Source organism: Cervus elaphus, chromosome 15, assembly GCF_910594005.1.
Source record: "Cervus elaphus chromosome 15, mCerEla1.1, whole genome shotgun sequence".
NCBI lineage: Eukaryota > Metazoa > Chordata > Mammalia > Artiodactyla > Cervidae > Cervus > Cervus elaphus.
In genome coordinates this window covers 7,015,705-7,027,058 of record NC_057829.1, presented here as the reverse complement: position 1 = coordinate 7,027,058, position 11,354 = coordinate 7,015,705, and the positions used below count along the sequence as shown (strand labels likewise).

Genomic DNA, 11,354 nt, shown 5'->3' with positions numbered 1-11,354 from the left:
CAAGGGGGGAAGTGGATGTGGGCTTCTGCCAAGGAGCAGTCAGGAGATGAGGGGTGTGGGAATGTCCCCTGTAACAGTGGACAACCCAGGACTAAGCAAACAAGTTTGGAAGGGCTGGCTTCCTGGAGGCAGCATCTGAATGGGATATACTCTCTACTCAGGCTCAGAAAAGGGGCTTCCCAGGTGGCTTAGTGGTAAAGAATCCACCTGCCAATCCAGGAGACTACAGTTTGGATCCCTAGGTGGGGAAAATCCCCTGGAGAAGAAAGTGGCAACCCACTTCAGTCTTCTTGCCTGGATAATCCCATGGACAGAGGAGCCTGGTGGGCTACAGCCCATGGAGTCACAAAGAGTAAGACATGACTGAGCGCGCACACCCACACACACACAGGCTCAGAAAACCAAATCTCTTCCTGTGTTTGTCTCCTGAATCTGCAGGCATCTCACACAGCCACTCAGCAGAGGAAGGCATTCAAGGGTGCAGGAATAAGCCGGGGGGACAGCAGGGACTGGAAATCCAGGACCGCCAGCGCTCCCTGTAAGGAAGGATTCTTGGAGACTGCAGGGAGGTGGGATGGTTGTTGCTGTGTTTTGAGAGGGAAGTTTTGCTTTTGCTTGGATGGGCTTCTCTCTACCAAAGTAAATTTGAGGCAATGCATCTGTTTCAGAAAGGATACTTCGGGAATAAAAAGGATTTGGGATTTCTGACCAAGGCTATATGCTTCTTGAGTGTGGCTCCACATCCTACTGGCATCAAGAAGTAGGAGGAGTATCTAAACTGGGAGTTAGAGATTAAGGTATATAGTCTCACTTGAGTCTCTAGTATCTCCAAGGCACAGCGCTGAGCATATCTCCTCATCACACAGGTGTTATAAAGGGTACCTGTAATCTCTCCTACCTTTGAGCCCTCTGACTTTCTGTTGCATTGGCTGGAAACCATCTCTTAGCATTCGACATCATCAGGTGGGAGAGGCTTGGATGAAGATTTACGTCTTCCCTTCGGAGGAAATCACAAGTACTGATGCCTATTTTGTAGGTCACAGCCATACCCTGGGACATTGGTTCCAGCATCTGAGGCAGATTCCAGCTTCTGCAGATGTTCCAGTCCCATAGCCAGTCCTCCATAGGCGAGGGTTCAACCAGTTATTGTTCACCATCCGCCTCTGGTTGAATCCCCGCAGACACGGAGAGACGGAGAGTGGAGCATCTAACATGCTTTATATTTTGTTTTGGCATGTGCAGAAAGTGTTCAAGTACATTTATTCTAGATGGGTGTTAAAAATAGTAAGTTTTTTTCCTATAGTCTATGAAGAAACAATTTATAAGGTATCAATCAATCTTTGGGCTTCCCGTGTGGCACTAGTGGTAAAGAACCCATCTTCCAATGCAGGAGACATAAGAGATGCCGGTTCAATCTCTGGGTTGGGAAGATCCCCTGGAGGAGAGCATGGCAACCCTCTCTAGTATTCTTGCCTGGAAAATCCCATGAACAGAAGGGCCTGGCAGGATATAGTCCATGGGTCACAAAGAGCTGGACACAACTGAAGTGACTTAGCACACACACAGGCAGTTAAACATTGATTTTCTTATACAGAAGAATCAAGTCTAAGTATTTTAAAGACCTTTTCATGGAAGGTAGCTTTGAGGGCACGTGAATAATGCCAAGAATAGGATTTAGACTTTCCACCTCAGTTCAGTTCAATCGCTCAGTCGCGTCCAATTCTGCGACCCCATGGACTGCAGCACACCAGGTTTCCTTGTCCATCACCAACTCCCAAAGCTTACTCAAACTCATGTCTATCGAGTCGGTGATGCCATCCAACCATCTCATCCTCGGTTGTCCCCTTCTCCTCCTGCCTTCAATCTTGCCCAGCATCAAGGTCTTTTCCATTGAGTCAGTTCTTCGAATCAGGTGGCCAAAGTATTGGAGCTTCAGCTTCAGCATCAGTCCTTCCAATGAATATTCAGGACTGATTTCCTTTAGGATTGACTGGTTTGATCTCCTTTCCACCTCACTCCAGGGTAAGCTCAAGAAAGTTTGTCTGATGTCTTTCTCAGCTGTTTTCACAGAGGAGTGTGACACATGGCTCCCTAACACTCTCTCAGAATAATTTTAGAATTGAACTAAACGTCCATGACACAGCGATAACCAGCAGGCACCTAGGCTGGTTGTGCATGTTTGTGTGTGCATGCATGGTGGCATGTGTATGTGTGTGGTGACATGTGTGCACGTGTGTGCCTGCATGTGCTTGTGTGCATGCACACACATGTGTGCACACATATGACCAAATGTGTGCTTGCACGTGTTCTCATGCTTGTGTGCGTCCATGTGCTGGGACAGACTGGGCTGGAAGAGAGACCCGGGGAACAGACAGAGTGAGTTGTATTCCCAAACTCGGGTGGTGCCTTGGCTCTGACGCTGGCCCAGCCCTCCCGGGCTGGAGGGCATTACTGGCTCTATCTTAAGCCAGGATTCCCTTTCACCCACTGCAGACAGAGCATAAAAATATCTCCAGCGGGTAGCTTTCTCAAAAGGGGGAGGCCCTTCACTTTCACGGGAAATACTGCATTTAAGGAAAAATAAATCCCCTGGAGGGGCTGAGGTGGGGTTTAGCCATCACTGGGGTTTGTCTCCCAGGGTATCGGGGAGGAAGAGTGCTGAGCTGTCGCTGGGAAACCTGGAAGGGGAAACGTGGACGTCGCGCCTCCCTCCGATGGGGGGAGGTGGACCAAAGGATGGTGAGCTTCTCTTCTGGCCAAGTTGCCTGCAGATTCCTCCTGTGAGGTCAGCCTCGCCCCCCCCACCCTGCTCTGCTTCCTGCCGCAGCCACTGGGCACCTCATCCTTTCCTCAAGCAGCCTGATTTTCCAGCCACCAAAAATAACAACACTTGATACCAGGCCTCTGAAAGCTTTGGCTGGGGTCATGTTTCCAAATTCTTGACTCGAGAATTGTTAAATGAGAACTCCTATTTTTTTTTTCCAGTCAGGCTATTTTTTTCCTCTTTTTTTTCTCAAGATGTTGGGAGAACCCCAACCAAGGAATCAGTGCTTAATGGGTCACAGGGTATAAATAGCAGTGTTGAGATCCTAACACAAGGCTCTTTGTACTATCATGCAACTGAACCTTAAAAAAAAAAAGAAGAAGAAAAAAGCTTCCAAACAGACCAGTTAACATACCAGCCTGGGGACTGGGGACGAGGGAGGGGCAGCATTGCTGAGCCCAAGCTACGTTCTATATTTGTCCATGCCTGCATTCCACTACTGCCGTCTATTTACAGCCTGGCCATGTACACAGGATCCCCTATTCATTAAACATGGATGTAAAAAAAAAAAAGATTCTGTATGTATTTTTATTCTGCTGAATAGTTCACAGACATACATGAAGCCAATAAAGTCAATCTTAAGTGCGAATCCTGAGTCTGGGCTGGCATCCCTGGCTCCTAACTCTGTAATTGTTATTTTACTTGTCAACATGAGGCAAATTCTTCTCATCCATGAAATGGGAACAAACACACATGTTCACTAAGCTTGGCTCTAAGTGACACATAGTGTTGTTCTAAAAATTAAGAGAGAAGATCTGTGGTCTTCCTGGCTTTGAGGCGCTTTAAATATGAGATATTATCCTAATTAAACTAAATTTTCATCATGGGGTCAGTCCTTTAATGAAGTTAAATGGGAGGATCCATTAATTTGCTATCAGTCATTGTATTTGGAGTTCCTGAGGGATCCTGAAAATTGATGAATTATGACAAGCCCAACGGTATATTTCTGGCTGATTATGGCAAGCCCTGGGTGGTATTAAAAGAGATGCCAATTTTTATGTGACAGTGAAATTCATAGTCTCTAACAGAAGTACGGTTATACCAGTGAAAGGGACCAGGCTGAAGGGCATGTGACTTAGCAGCTGACAAGTGCAATAATTCTCAGAATTTTGTGGCTCAAAATGTGTGCTGGCTACTAAGAACTGGGATTTTAGAAATAGAAAGTTCAGGTTACAAGCCTACTGGGCAGAAACTTGAACTCTTGGTGCTGGCAACATGCCCCGGGCACTCAGGGGTGGGCCAAGGTTCTGCCCATTCAGTGTCCGATGTTTAAATTCTGAGTCTGTAAGCAAAAAAAAAAAAAATGTTGGAAGGGTTCCCTTACCTTTTGGAAACTGCAAAATAAAACCTCCCTTGGCAAAGAGTCTCTTTCTTTTGTGGGCTCTCCTACAGGGCTTCTTGGGCAGGATTTACCTCTGGGCTGCCATGACCCCAGTTCCCCAGTTGCCTGCTGTCCGTCTTCCGGTGGGGGTGGGGGTTGGGGGGTGTGGGGTGGGGGCAGAGGTAACACTGTTGTTCAAGTCCTTGAATTAGCCAGAAAATTAGCAGGAAAACAAAACAGTAGGGGGTCAAAGTGGGGTTCATACCACATGGTGAAAGTATCTCAGAGATGAAGCTGCCTGTTAATGAGGTTTAGAGTTTCAGTGGCTGATATTTGAGTTGGGTTGCTAGGAGAGAGAAGCAAAGAAGGGTACAGGCAGCCCTGTTTACCCCTAGCATTGGCCCAGAACCCAGGTACAGGCATATTCAGATACCAAGGATCACACGTTGAACACGTACTAGGTAGAGCTACAGCAGGAAGCATTTTAAATAGATCATTTCATTCAATATCCACAAACGTCCTGTGAGACCAGTGCTTTCCGTATGCCCAGTCTGCATAAGAAAACAGAGCCCTAGAAAATAACTTGCCCAGACTTCATAGCTAACTACACTCTGCAGGCTGAATTTGAACCCAGACTATTGGATGTCCAAGCCTAGGCGGTTACTGACTTAGGTAAACTTCCTTTTTGCATAGCTGTAGACCCAGGTTCAATCCCTGGATCAGAAAAATCCCCTTGAGAAGGGAATGGCAACCCACTCCAGTACTCTTGCCTGGAGAATCCCATGCACAGAGGAGCCTGGCGGACTACAGTTCATGGGGTTGCAAAGAGTCCAACACGACTGAGTAACTCACACCCCCCCCCCCAAAACACACACACTAAGCCTAGTGCAAATGTATCAGGGCTCTCCCGGGGCCATGCAGGGTTGGGGGTGGGGATGTCTGAGATGTTTGGGGATGAAAGGTCGCAGTGTTACAGACTGAGAACCAGTTCCAGAGGCCAGGGCTCCTGGCTCCCGACTCCTCTCCCTGCTGAGAGTGTCCGGCAGCCCTGCTGGACCTAAATCAGGAACATCTGAATGGCAGATTTGAGCCCAAGTGTCCACCACAGCCCGCCTCTCCTCCACGCACAGGGCACAGAAGAACGCTGCCTGCCCAGAGCTGTGACTTTGGAGGTAAGAGCTGAGCTTACTTCCTACCAATGCCATACACTGATGAGAAGAAAATCTGAACTTCACGACTTTGTATGCACCCAGAAAATAGCATTTAAAAGCATCCTAATCGGTAAAGATTAAAAAAAAAAAAAAGAGCCTTGTTCTTTGGCTCAGTTTGGTATTCTGATGTAAAAAAGCATGTTCTCTGCGTCTTACCTTCCCGGGAGCTACACTGCTTAACTTCTCTAGGTCTCTGGAAGGACTACAGCCCTTGCCTCTTACATGTTGAACTTTGAGACACAAATTTTTTTGTTTCTTTCTTTTTAAAAAAATTTTTGGACACACCAAGGTGCTGACAGCATACCTATGTCTTTGGGAGTGAAAGCTCAGAGCCCTAACCACTGGACTACCAGTGAATTCCTGAGACACAAACCTCTAACCCTGACTCATGCCACTCTCTGCTCCTGCAAAAAAAAATCCTGAAATCTTCGAAGGAATTCTGAAATTTTACCCTCTTTAATCCTAATTCAACACAGCATCCGTGAGTTCTCTGTAATGGCTATGTCAAATGCTTTCCTCAGCTTATTGCTCCATTCTGTGTTGATCTGTGGGCTTCCCAGGTGACGCTAGTGGTAAAGAACCCACCTGCCAATGCAGGGGACATAAGAGATGGAGGTTCAGCCCCTGAGTTGGGAAGACCCCCTAGAGGAGGGCATGGCAACCCACTCCAGTATTCTTGCTTGGAGAATCCCATGGACAGAGGAGCCTGGTGGGCTACAGTTCATGGGAGCACAAAGAGTCGACAGAAGCAACTTAGCGCTCGCACACACACACACACACACACACGTTTATCTGTGTCTTCCCCATAGACCGAGAGCTTCCTGAAGACCCCAAGCCTACCTTACCCTTTTCTGCCATGGCACCCAGCGCGGAGCCTTGTACACATACAGAGCACACACGGAACAAGCAAGTCAGTGGAGGCAGGAATGAACACGTGATGCCCATGCAGCATACACACAACCAGCGATTCTCAGGGTAGAGGACAGAGAACACCTCCTGAGTGCCCAGAATGTCCTGGTTCAATTCTGTTCCACCACACCTGGCACCCTGCCAGGCAGCCTGGCCCATTTCCTGCTGGATGTGCTTTGCATCACCTATTACCATCCTTGCCTAACCCTGGGGGCTGGGGAAGGAGGCGCGTTCTTCTTTTTGTTCTGAAGTGTGCCCCCAGCTTAACATCAATTCTTTTTTTTTTTTTTCATTTTTCTATAGCATCAATTCATTTTTACTCACTTATCTGGGCATTTCTCCCAAGGTGAATCTTGCTCCGCTTCACATAAATGGACGATATTTGCATCTTCCACGCCCTCTTCCCATCCATGCCCTAAACCAGACTGGTCTGCAAGTCTGATCTACTTTGTTGAAATGGCTCATCTCCTAGCTCCTCTGTGCTGCCATGCTGGTCCAGTTCCTCAGAATCTAGTGGCCTGTCAGCGGCCTTAACTCCACACGCCCGAGCCGCAGTTCCATCCTTCATGAAAACCTCTGCCCCAGTGACTTCTCCCGACACTGCTGTCATGACAGACACCCTTGGACCCCTGACGTCTTCTCATACATGAGTTTCAGGGCCTTTGGAAATTCCCCCTGATGCTATAGTCAGACTTCATGTCCCATTACTCCCCAGTAATTATCTTTCAGTTAGGAGTCACAGATTCTGCTTGGTCCCCACATACGAGACGCTTATTTTTGCTCCGTCTGATGTAGTGGTCCCCCCACCTCCAGGGTACCTCCTGGAACCCATCCTTTCCATGAAATCTTCCTTTCCCTTCCATCACCAGCTTGACTTGCTCCCTTCTTTGAACCTTGCAGCCAAAGTATGCATCAGGCCTCCCTTGACCTGCTTGAACGTCATCTTAGGTGGGATCTATAATTTAATGTATGTTAGTTCAAAATTTGCAAGTAGATTCTAAGTTCTTTGAGAACAGGATCTGAGTTTTGTTCCTCATAATCAGTATCTGCTGGAGGGACGGACTCACAAAAGTTGTGTCATATGCTTGTGCCTAAGACTGCCTGACTTTCCTGAGGAAAACTGGGAAAGCATTTACAAAATGTTATACATATTTTTTCTGGGAAAAATCAGGGCTTGCAATGGGGGTCTTGTTTGCATTGGCTGCTGTTGCTACTTTCTTCCATTTTTGCTTTTTTTCTATTTATTCAAAAAAGTTTTTAAAGTTTTTGGCCATATCATTTGGTCACTTGGAATACCAGGTGGCATGTGGGATCTTAGTTCCCTGACCAGGGATACAACCCACACCACCTGCACTGGAAGTTCAGAGTCTTAAACCTCTGGACCACCAGGAAAGTCCCCATTTCTGCTTTTTCTTTCTCCTTTCTCTTTTTACTCATTAAATGTCTGTTGTGCTTCAGTCCTTTTTCTGTAGGCTACAAGCCTGCCAGAACTTAAAAACATGATAACAATCTAAAATCCTCAAAGCCTTAACACATAGGATGCATACAATGAATGTTTATTGAATAAATTAATTCATAAAACTTCTGGTCTCTAGAATCCATCAGATCCCATCTTATTGAAGCCAAATGCCTCCTTCTTTGTTCTGAAAGCCTAAACTCTGGCTTGTCAACGCTTTAGTCCCCTGAGCACTTCCTTCATTGCTGTTTTTCTGTTTTCTCCTCTTTCTTCCATCTCCATTCTGCCCTCTTCAATCTTCTAGTGTCCTCTTAAAAATGATTATTTAGCTTTTAAAGCATCCTCTTATGGCATAAAGTTCCATGATTATTCATTACAATTGTTGGACATTATCATATTTGCTGTAGCAAGAGGCAATCCACCGAGATTAATCAGTGTGAAATGTGCAATTTATGAAATGACCTCTGTATACCCTAAGAAAAAAATGTAACTCATTTATAAGAGATGAGGATGTTGGTGTAGTTGTTACTAGAACCTCCAAAGGTGATTGTGTATATTTAAAAAAAAAATCATCTTGCCTTCTGGATTGGAGCTGCAGAGTGAAGGTATGTGTGGCAGTGGTATTGTCTTAAAGTCCCTTGTGTTGACTTTGAACCCCACCCTGCATCCACCAGGGAGCTGTCAAGGGACCTTAAGTAATAATGTTACATATCAGGATACCTAGCGCTTCCCCAGTTGCTCAGCCATGAAGAATCCGCTTGCAGTGCAGAAGATGCAGGAGAATGGGTACGATCCCTGGGTCAGGAAGATCCCCTGGAGGAAGGCATGGCAATCCACTCCAGTGCTCTTGCCTGGAGAATCCCATGGACAGAGAAGCCTGGCGGGCTACAGTCCATAGGGTCACAAAGAGTTGGACACGACTGAAGTGACTGAGCACACACTCAGGCAGCCACGCACATCAGGATGCCCCATGTTGTCGGTCCACAACAGAGCTAAGGATCCTCTAAGGGCACCTCTGGAGAAAACCAAGACAGGAATCAGGATGAGAAAATAGGAAATATTCCATAGGAAACCTAACTGCAGGCATAGACAGTCTGTATTTTAAAGCTAATAATTTATGTTTTCCTTGTGATAGCAATTCTACATTTTATTTAGCATAGCAATCACCCCAATTGATTTATAAAAGCAAAATTGCCTAATCAATGGACTAGAAATACAGTCACTGTGAATATAAATTCTTTCCTCTTCTAATGATCCCAGGCTAATCATTGCAGTTCTTCTGACTCGTTTTCCTGATTAAACCAGGAGAATAAAGACAAGAGGAACATGTGACTCCTGCATTAGCAAGCTAAGCCATGAAGCACGAGAAGAAACCAGTGGGTGAAAGGGGCTAGTGAGACTTGTATAATCCATTCTGGGGCACATGCCTTACCTAACATTTGCTATATTGATATTGGAGAAGGAAATGGCAACCCATCCCAGTATTCTTGCCCGGAGAATCCCAGGGACGGTGGAGCCTGGTGGGCTGCCGTCTACGGGGTCGCACAGAGTCAGACACGACTGAAGTGACTTAGCAGCAGCAGCAGCTATATTGATAGCCACCCCCCCAACCGCCAAAGTGTTACTCTTAAACATTGGAAAAAAAGTGGTGGGGATTTAGAGTTAGCAGATCTAAATTTAAGTAGAGGCTTCTCTTAGTAACTATATACAGTAAGTCCCCTATGTATGAATGAATTCCATTCCGAGAGTGTGTTCATAAATCCAATTTGTTTGTAAGTCAACAAAGTTAGCCTAGGTACCCAACTAACACAATTAGTATAGTACTGTACTGTAATAGGTTTATAATACTTTTCACACAAATAGTATATATAAAAAAAACACAAAAAGTAAAGAAAACATTTGTAATCTGACAGTACAGTACCTTGAAAAGTATAGTAGTACAGTATAGTAGCTGGCATACAGGGGCTGGCACTCACATTAGCATCTTTGGAATTTTGCAACTTGAAGGTCCTGGTGGCTCAGTCTGTAAAGAATCCACCTGCAATGCAGAAGACTTGAGTTCGATTCCTGGGTCCGAAAGATCCCCTGGAGAAAGAAATGGCAACCCACACTAGCACTCTTGCCTGGAGAATCCCATGAGATTTCGGAGTAGGACATGATTGAGCAACTAAACCATGCAGGGGACTTACTGTAACTTGAAGCAATTCTCTAGACTTCTCTGCCTCAGTTTTCTGTTCTGTAAGACGGCTTCCAATGCTTTTGTTTTCTAGGCTGTCATGAGAAAGAAGTCAATGACATGAGAGAAGCCAAAGCCTTTGTCAGTCATAAGGTATTCTATTGGTAATCAGCAGAATAATTTTTTTTCTTGCTCAGTTTAGAACGATGTGCCTGTTTATATGACAGCATCCTTGTTTAAATCCAGCGGTGTTTTGCCCCAAATGCCTCTCTCTCTAACTGTACTCAGGCAAAAGAAAAACTCTGCTGATTTTCCTCCTGTAATCCCAGGTCCCGCGTGCTGGTCTCTTCAACACAATGTTGATGCGTGTTGGCTCAGACAGTGGAAGATCCTCACTGTTCAGTGGCTGATAGGGAGGCTGAGGGTCCATGGTTGAGCTGAGCTGACCAGAGGGCACTTCCCCACCCCAGATTGGAGACAACTCTGTGCAAAGAACCTGAGCTTTTCAGCAAAGTGAAGCATCCCCCACCTGTGACATCCTGAGTGACAGGCCAGTGCAAGGCACTGCAGCAGCAGCACAGAGGGAGGGGCAGAAGAGACATTTACAGACTGTTAGGATGAAAGTCCTGACACTTCACTTACTCCCCCCCCTTTTCCTTTCTTTCTTTTTTCATCAAAATCAGAATCTTTCTTTATGATTTCTACTTTTGCCCAAGGTAGAATCTTTTTAAAAAATGTTATTGGCATATAGTTGATTTACAATGTTGTATTAGTGTCAGGTATAGAGGAAAGTAAATCAGTTTCATATATGTATACAACATATATACGGTTCAATCCTGGGTCGGGAAGATCCTGTGGAGGAGGGCATGCTAACCCACTCCAGTATTTTTGCCTGGAGAATCCCATGGACAGAGGAGCCTGGCAGGCTGCAGTCCGCTGCATCGCACAGAGCTGCACACGTCTAAAGCAACTTAACATGCACGCATGCACACGTAATAATATATATATATATGTATGTATATACATATATATGTATATATATAGGCTTCCCAGGTGGTGCTAGTGGTAAAGAACCCATCTGCCAATGCAGGGAGACATAAGAGACATGGGTCCGATCCCTGGGTCAGGAAGATCCCCTGGAGAAGGGCAAGGCAACCCACTCCAGTACTCTTGCCTGGAGAATCCTCATGGACAGAGAAGCCTAGTGGTCTACAGTCTACAGGGTTGCAAAGAGTCGGACATGACTGAAGTGAATTAGCATACATACATTTTATATCTATCTATCTATCTATCTATCTATATATATATATATATACACACACACACACACACACACACACACATACATATATACATTCCTACAGAATTTTTATTATTTTTCCTCTTTTTGCCAAAATTAAAAATAATAATAATAATAAAAAATTCCAGATGGGACTCTCAGAGATAACCCCCTCCCC

General features: G+C 45.5%; 1 long non-coding RNA gene across 1 annotated transcript; it reads right to left on the bottom strand.

Annotated features, from left to right (window-relative positions):
- Positions 1 to 8,555: 8,555 nt before the first annotated feature.
- On the bottom strand, positions 8,556 to 10,686 carry LOC122709558. Its single transcript, XR_006345571.1, has 3 exons — positions 9,911 to 10,686; positions 9,698 to 9,759; positions 8,556 to 8,736 (listed from the first exon to the last, which is right to left on the bottom strand). It is a non-coding gene; the product is annotated as an uncharacterized LOC122709558 (long non-coding RNA).
- Between the last annotated feature and the right edge of the window lie 668 nt (positions 10,687 to 11,354).